Source organism: Neoarius graeffei, chromosome 10 (assembly GCF_027579695.1).
Source record: "Neoarius graeffei isolate fNeoGra1 chromosome 10, fNeoGra1.pri, whole genome shotgun sequence".
NCBI lineage: Eukaryota > Metazoa > Chordata > Actinopteri > Siluriformes > Ariidae > Neoarius > Neoarius graeffei.
The window spans coordinates 56,402,011-56,408,371 of NC_083578.1; the positions used below are offsets into that span (position 1 = coordinate 56,402,011).

The 6,361-nt window shown below is 44.8% G+C and overlaps 1 protein-coding gene across 1 annotated transcript in view; it reads left to right on the forward strand.

The window, feature by feature from the left end:
• Positions 1-6,138: 6,138 nt before the first annotated feature.
• The window catches only part of mapk4 (mitogen-activated protein kinase 4), a 50,516-nt gene continuing 50,293 nt past the window's right edge, over positions 6,139-6,361 (forward strand). Inside the window, exon 1 of the mRNA XM_060931909.1 lies at positions 6,139-6,361. This exon is cut by the window's right edge and continues 116 nt beyond it. The gene's annotated coding sequence lies outside the window, so the exon portion shown is untranslated.

The following is a 6,361-nucleotide window of genomic DNA, read 5'->3' on the forward strand; positions in this document are numbered from 1 at the left end:
GGAGTTCCTGAAATTTAGGTGAGTTGGCACGGAATGACCCAGGTGTCAGAACGCCTGGCAGTCTTCTTGCTGGGCCAGCATCAAGGCCTCAAAGCATTGTTCCCGCTCCTTCTGGAGGGTGATCAGTGCTTGATGCTGGTTCTGCTGTGTGGTAGCAAGGGCATGAATGCAGTCCTTGAATGGCGAGGACTCCATGGATTGGCTCCCTTCTGTACTCCCGGGTTTCGGCACCACTGGGATAGTTTCCCTGATGTGGATGGAGTACAGAAGCACAGCAGGTAGGAACTAGTGTTCAGACACACGTTTATTATGACAGCTTTTCAGCTTGTAATGGGCACTCTAGGACACGTGTGTGTACACACACACACACACACACACACACACACACACACACACACACAGTCGTGTTCTGGTGTCCCAGCCAGCTCTTCTCTACTCTCCTACTCCTCTTATGCTCCACTGTCACTGCAAGACACACACACACACACACACACACACACACACACACACATTAATTGACAACAGGTGTAACGACTTGGCCACTCACATTCCATGACCCCGCCCTCCATTCACAAACTGACGCTTGGCCATGCCCCCACTGCCACATTCTACATCTAGTAAATGTGTGTGATCATCGCATCTTTCCTGTGGAAAGATCACTAATTTTGATACCAGTCTCTCAAAGCTAGACGGCCTTTTGATTTCATAAAATCAGTGAAATTTAGTTCCCTCTGAAATTTGGTCATTGTGATATATGTTTATTTCTGTAATATCTAAAAAAAAAAGAAGGCCATTCCGTGGCTGGTAAGTTATTTAATTTGAGGCGATTCCCTAGCAAATAATATGCATGAAATTGCTCGCTTCGCGCAGTCAGGCAGACAGAGGAAGTCCATGTACGCATGCACAGGTTTACCTGCTTCTTCTTCTTTTGGGTTTTATGGCAGCTGGCATCCACAGTGTTGCATTACTGCCATCAAGGTCAAGGTTTACCTTGACCGCACACTGACAGTTGCATCATTCTGTTGCTAAACAAACAGCTGATCACACTGAGGTGCTCGCTGACTGCCGATATTTATTAATTTGGTCCTGCATTTCCTTTCCTTCGCAACATAATGTCTTTTCTTCTCACTTTCCATTACTGTAGTCGGTCTTTCACAGGAGTGCCATTGAGGGGGGGAGTTAAGATGATTCTAAGGGCCCAGCATTGACAAGGGGCCCTCAGAGAACAATATTAATATTATTACCATATGTAAGTTAATTTAATAAAATATTTTTAATAATTTTGTCTCTTAAAATGAGCAAATATAACAACTTTCTGGTTTGGTTTTCCGTTTTCTGAAAAATGATTAGAATAGATCATTTTTATATTTCACCCCTCTCCCTATTCATTGCATGGTACAGTCTTGTGTAGGTGGAGCCAGAGTGCGACACCGTGTTAGATTTGTTGCTTTCCAATCCAGCACTAAAGTTAGTTGCACATGGTAGAAACAGAATTGATGGTAAACTGACACCACCATGAAGAAGTCGGGTTACCAGAAATGTAAAGAGAGGCAGCAGAAAGCTGAGAGAGAGAAAAATGGCAGACAGTTAGTCACCCAGTTGTTGTTTTTTTCGAAGATAGGTAGCCTATACATTTATTCACTGACCTTCCTTTGTTGGCTATTAATCTAACATCCTAACATTAATGCTACAGAAGATTATTTTTGTGTCTTAACCACTGCTTGGATGATCAAGCTAACAACTTAATTTACAATGCAGTGTCGTTTTACTTAAATATTTCATAGGTTACCTTTATTGCCACTGAAAATGAGACTAGTAATTAATGTAATTTTGGTCTGCAAAGAGCTCAGTGAATGTGTAGGTCCACTATACAGCTAGTGCACCAGCTAGGTTAAGATGCATGCTAATAACTAGCTTGTTCACTAATGAGGTCTGCTCTCAACATGCGCAGATGCAGCCTCAGGATTAGGAAACCCTCCCTCAACCCCCCTCAGTTGAAACAGGGCAGTATTTTGTTGATAACATATTTACAGAGCAATATGTGAATAAACGGCTTTGGGGTTAAGGCTCATGCAGACCAATCTTTAGTATTTATGCTGCATTAACCATGTGAGCAGCTAGCTATAGCAAGCAAGTACAATTTTAGCTGATAACGTTCATATAGACATTCCAATAATGAAATGTACAACTGGCATATGAAATGGACAAAAACTGGCTAAAAAGATTGTTAGATAGCTTGGCCTAAGATGGAAAGGGAATAATGCAATTGCCACTCTTAAGATCACCCTTTTAAGATGTGTTTCCCTTTATGATCAACTAATACCAAGCATGCAGCTCATTCCATCCAATTGTTTGTAATACATACACATAGTTCTCACAACACACTGTGTTCGTACGATTTTATGACAGATTCTGAATTGTGCACAACAAAGCCCATAAGTCACTTTAAAACTGTATGTAGAGTATGTACAGTGGTTATTGAGCTTATTTGGGGCTGCTGAACATTGAGATACTAAATATTTGAGGTTGAGGGATTTATTCTCTGCCATTTGACCTCTTTGTATGTTTAGATGTTTTGCCATTGTTCACATTTATATTTGTTGTTATGATTCACGTCTTTATTTAATAAATTGATGAATGTTGAGTTTTTATCACTGCATTGCTGATTACTGTATTAACTGTGTTTTCTATTAAATTGGCACAGCCAAAAAAAAAGAAAAAGGAAAAAAAAACACTCAGTGGATTTCTTGCAATGCACCATGTAATATTCTTCTATCAATTAAATAGTTATTCATCAACCTAGAAATGTAACTGATTATAATAAGTCAGTACATGAAAGAGACATAAGGATGAATTTGGAAGTGTGTTTGTGACAGCAAGGCCAGCTTACACTAAGTTTACGTTTATCTACTAGCTACAGCCTGGGTAGGTCTCTAATTAAATACTAACGCCTAGTGGTGAAAAGTAATATCAGGGTATAAACAAGGTCTGTCTTTTCTGTGATCAGTTCAGTAGAGGTGTTCAGATCCAGTGGGTCATTACTGGTGTTTGACAAATTCAGACTTTTGAATTCATGTATGTTTTTTTTGTTAAAAAATTACACTAATAACACTTCCTCTGGATAAACTAAGGGTCTTTTTTTTTGGGGGGGGGGGGGGGGGGGGGGGGAGCACTGTTATATTCTTTCAGAGGGTTTAAAATTTCTAGCGGCGCCCCTGGCCTTTCATGTTTCATTCGCACGCTCACATCCTCCATTTTTCTCTTCAGAGCATTTTTTAACATAGTTACTGGGAGACCAAATGGTCTCCCAGTGGCCAGATTTGGTCTCCTAGTCAATGCCAAACCAGCTTCACTGGGAGACCAAATTTTAAACCAAGTTATGTCTTATCATTTGGTTCAATCAGTTGCAATTAATTAACCAAGTAAGTATACATTTAACAAGGAAAACTTGGCACTGCATTAACTATGTTGATATTATGCTGGCTGAAACGAGGATTCGTAATGCGGCAATTTACATCACAGAATATGCCGCAGGGGTGCAGCCGCATGGACTCTGGGGCCTGTGATTGTATTGCCCAGACCAGTTGGTCTCCTAGTGGAAAATCCTTAAAAAATGCTCTGCTCCTGTTTCAAAGTTGTATCCCACAATGCCTTGTGCAAAATGAGGAAAGCCCACCACGTGATGCATGACATAGTATCTTGAACTGGGTCATGGTGAAGCAGGAAAAAATAGCGGAGAATTTAGGGCCACGTAGCCCGAAATTCATTACTAGTTCTATTTAAAAAAAAAAAACTAACAAAATTGGAAGCCTGTGATTCGAATTCAGTAGCTTTCAGTCCACTAAACAAAAATAACTGGGTGTCAGGGAAAATTCTTTTTATGACCTACACTTGAAAAATCTGAAAGGCAGTCCACCTTCATCTCATTATCTCTAGCCACTTTATCCTGTTCTACAGGGTCGCAGGCAAGCTGGAGCCTATCCCAGCTGACTACGGGCGAAAGGCAGGGTACACCCTGGACAAGTCGCCAGGTCATCACAGGGCTGACACATATGCCGCTTTTCCACTACCAACGTGGCTGAGTTGGGCTGAGCCGTGCCGTGCTGAGTTGGGCTGAGTCGAGCTGAGCGGGACTGCTGGAGTTGCATTTCGACTACAACCGCGCTGAACCATGCTGGCTGGAAGTGGGTGGACACATTGGGTGGAGTTAGCGAAAGTGGGTGGACGTCACGTGATGTCGTTAGGTGGCGCAAACAGTGACATCAGTGATCTTTTAAGCGGTAGTCTCACAACCCGGATAGTAAACAATAAACATGGAGTCGTTAGTGTTGCTGGTCTTGGTGCTGTGGCTTGTTGTCACCGACAACGCCAACAGATACTGCCAAGAGCGTATAGATGAGGCGAGGCGCATAAGGCTTCAGAAATTTTCGTAATTCTTCTTCTTCCGGGTTTACAGATCCCAGCGTGCTCACGGGGCGTGTGTGGGCATGTGAGGACACTCCTCCTCACCAATCAGTGCACAGGGGAGTGTCTGCTCACGCCCCTAGCCCCACTCGGCTCGGTTGGGCTCGCTTCAGCCCTACTCCAAAACCGTGCAAGTTTTGGGTGCTAAGCAGAGCTGAAGCGAGCTGAGTCATGCTGTTCTAAGGTAGTCGAAACGCGAGCTGTGTCGGGCTGAAGTGAGCTGAAAAAGGGTAGTGGAAAAGGGCCAATAGACACAGACAACCATTCACACTTACATTCACACCTACGGTCAATTTAGAGTCACCAGTTAACCTAACCTAGCTAACACGACTTCAAAGCTCTACGAGCTATTGAAGCTCGCAACAGGCCCTCGTGTTGCGTCACGCTTAGGATGGGCGGGCCCAGGCTAAACCTAAAGGCCCGGTCACACAGCACTCCGCGTCTATATCACGTACAAAAAGATACAAAAATCTGGTGGACGTGGTCGTAAGTGGTAATTTTTGGTCAATTTTTGGCTTTGCCGTGCTTTGTACGGGGTATGGCCGTCGGCGGCTGTTTCACTGCTGCAGCACTGTCAAATCACGGGTAACCGCGGCTCAGCATCGTTGGAAGAGCGGCTTGCTGCGCATATAAAAGCGGTAGGATATGTTGAGCCTGTATCAGTTGGTTCTGTTGGTGCTGGAGCATTAAGATGAGGACATCACAGCGTTGAGGGTTCATGTTCACCCCTTGACATCTAGACTGCAAGTGCCGAGGTCTCAGAAAATTACGGTATTTACATGCCGCAAATCAGAAGTGATGCAGAAGTGATTAGACAGTGATCAATCGAATTTAGAACTTGTTTGAGACGTCGTTTAACGGGCTTAGACAGTGGTATGTACGCGGAAAAATCCATTTCTCAGTGATAAGCCGCTAAACACACGCTATATCCCGTGATACCAACGCGTAACACCCGTCCGATGACCGTGCTCTGCCCGTGATAGACCGCCAAACTTTCGCGTCTTACCACGTCTCCCCAAGTTTTAATAACGGCCGGGACACTGATTATCACGTGTTTTTCACGTGTGTTGCACGTCTTTACCACGTGTGCCGGCCGTGGTTGTCCGCGGTCTAAAGTTTTGAGCAGTCCAAAACTTTTTGCCGCGTCCGACGCCGTTCCGATTTTCCCCTGCGTCCTGTCACGTCTGTATATCGACTGTAACACGTCTTAAGTTCGACATCAACACGAACAACATCGTCTGCTTCACGGGAGAGCACTTTTTGACGGGTTTTGGCCGTGATAAAGCCGTAAAGCGCTGTGTGACCGGGCCTTAACCTGCATGTCTTTGGACTGTGGGGGAAACCGGAGCACCCGGAGGAAACCCACGCGGACACGGGGAGAACATGCAAACTCCACACAGAAAGGCTCGAACCCGGGCCTTCTTGCTGTGAGGCGACAGCGCTAACCACTACACCACCATGCCACCCAGCCCACCTTCAAGAAACAGATAATGCTTTGTAAATTCACGGCCAGAGCAGCAGCCAATCAGAGCGCTCGCGCCTCTGTGTTTCTCAGTCACTATTGGTCGCTGGAGTCGGCTGCACGCGAGCAGCTTTTGGTTTCCTGTCGGCGCGAGCAGGTGTCCAAATCAACGGGCGGAACGTGACGTCACACCGGGGGTTACCAGCAGCGAGTTTGGAGAAAGAGAAGCTAGGAGAAAACTCAGTGTGGAAGAAAATGCGGAAAAAGAAGCGATTTGGAAGAAGAGTTTTCCCAACCCGAGGCTCGCAGGAAGTCTTATCACACAGGGACAGATGTAATATGATGATTTGATAGGCGGAAAATTCCTGACGCAGAAGCAGAGCTGATAACACGGAGCTTTTTACTCTGACCGCGATATCTCAGACTACACTGGTG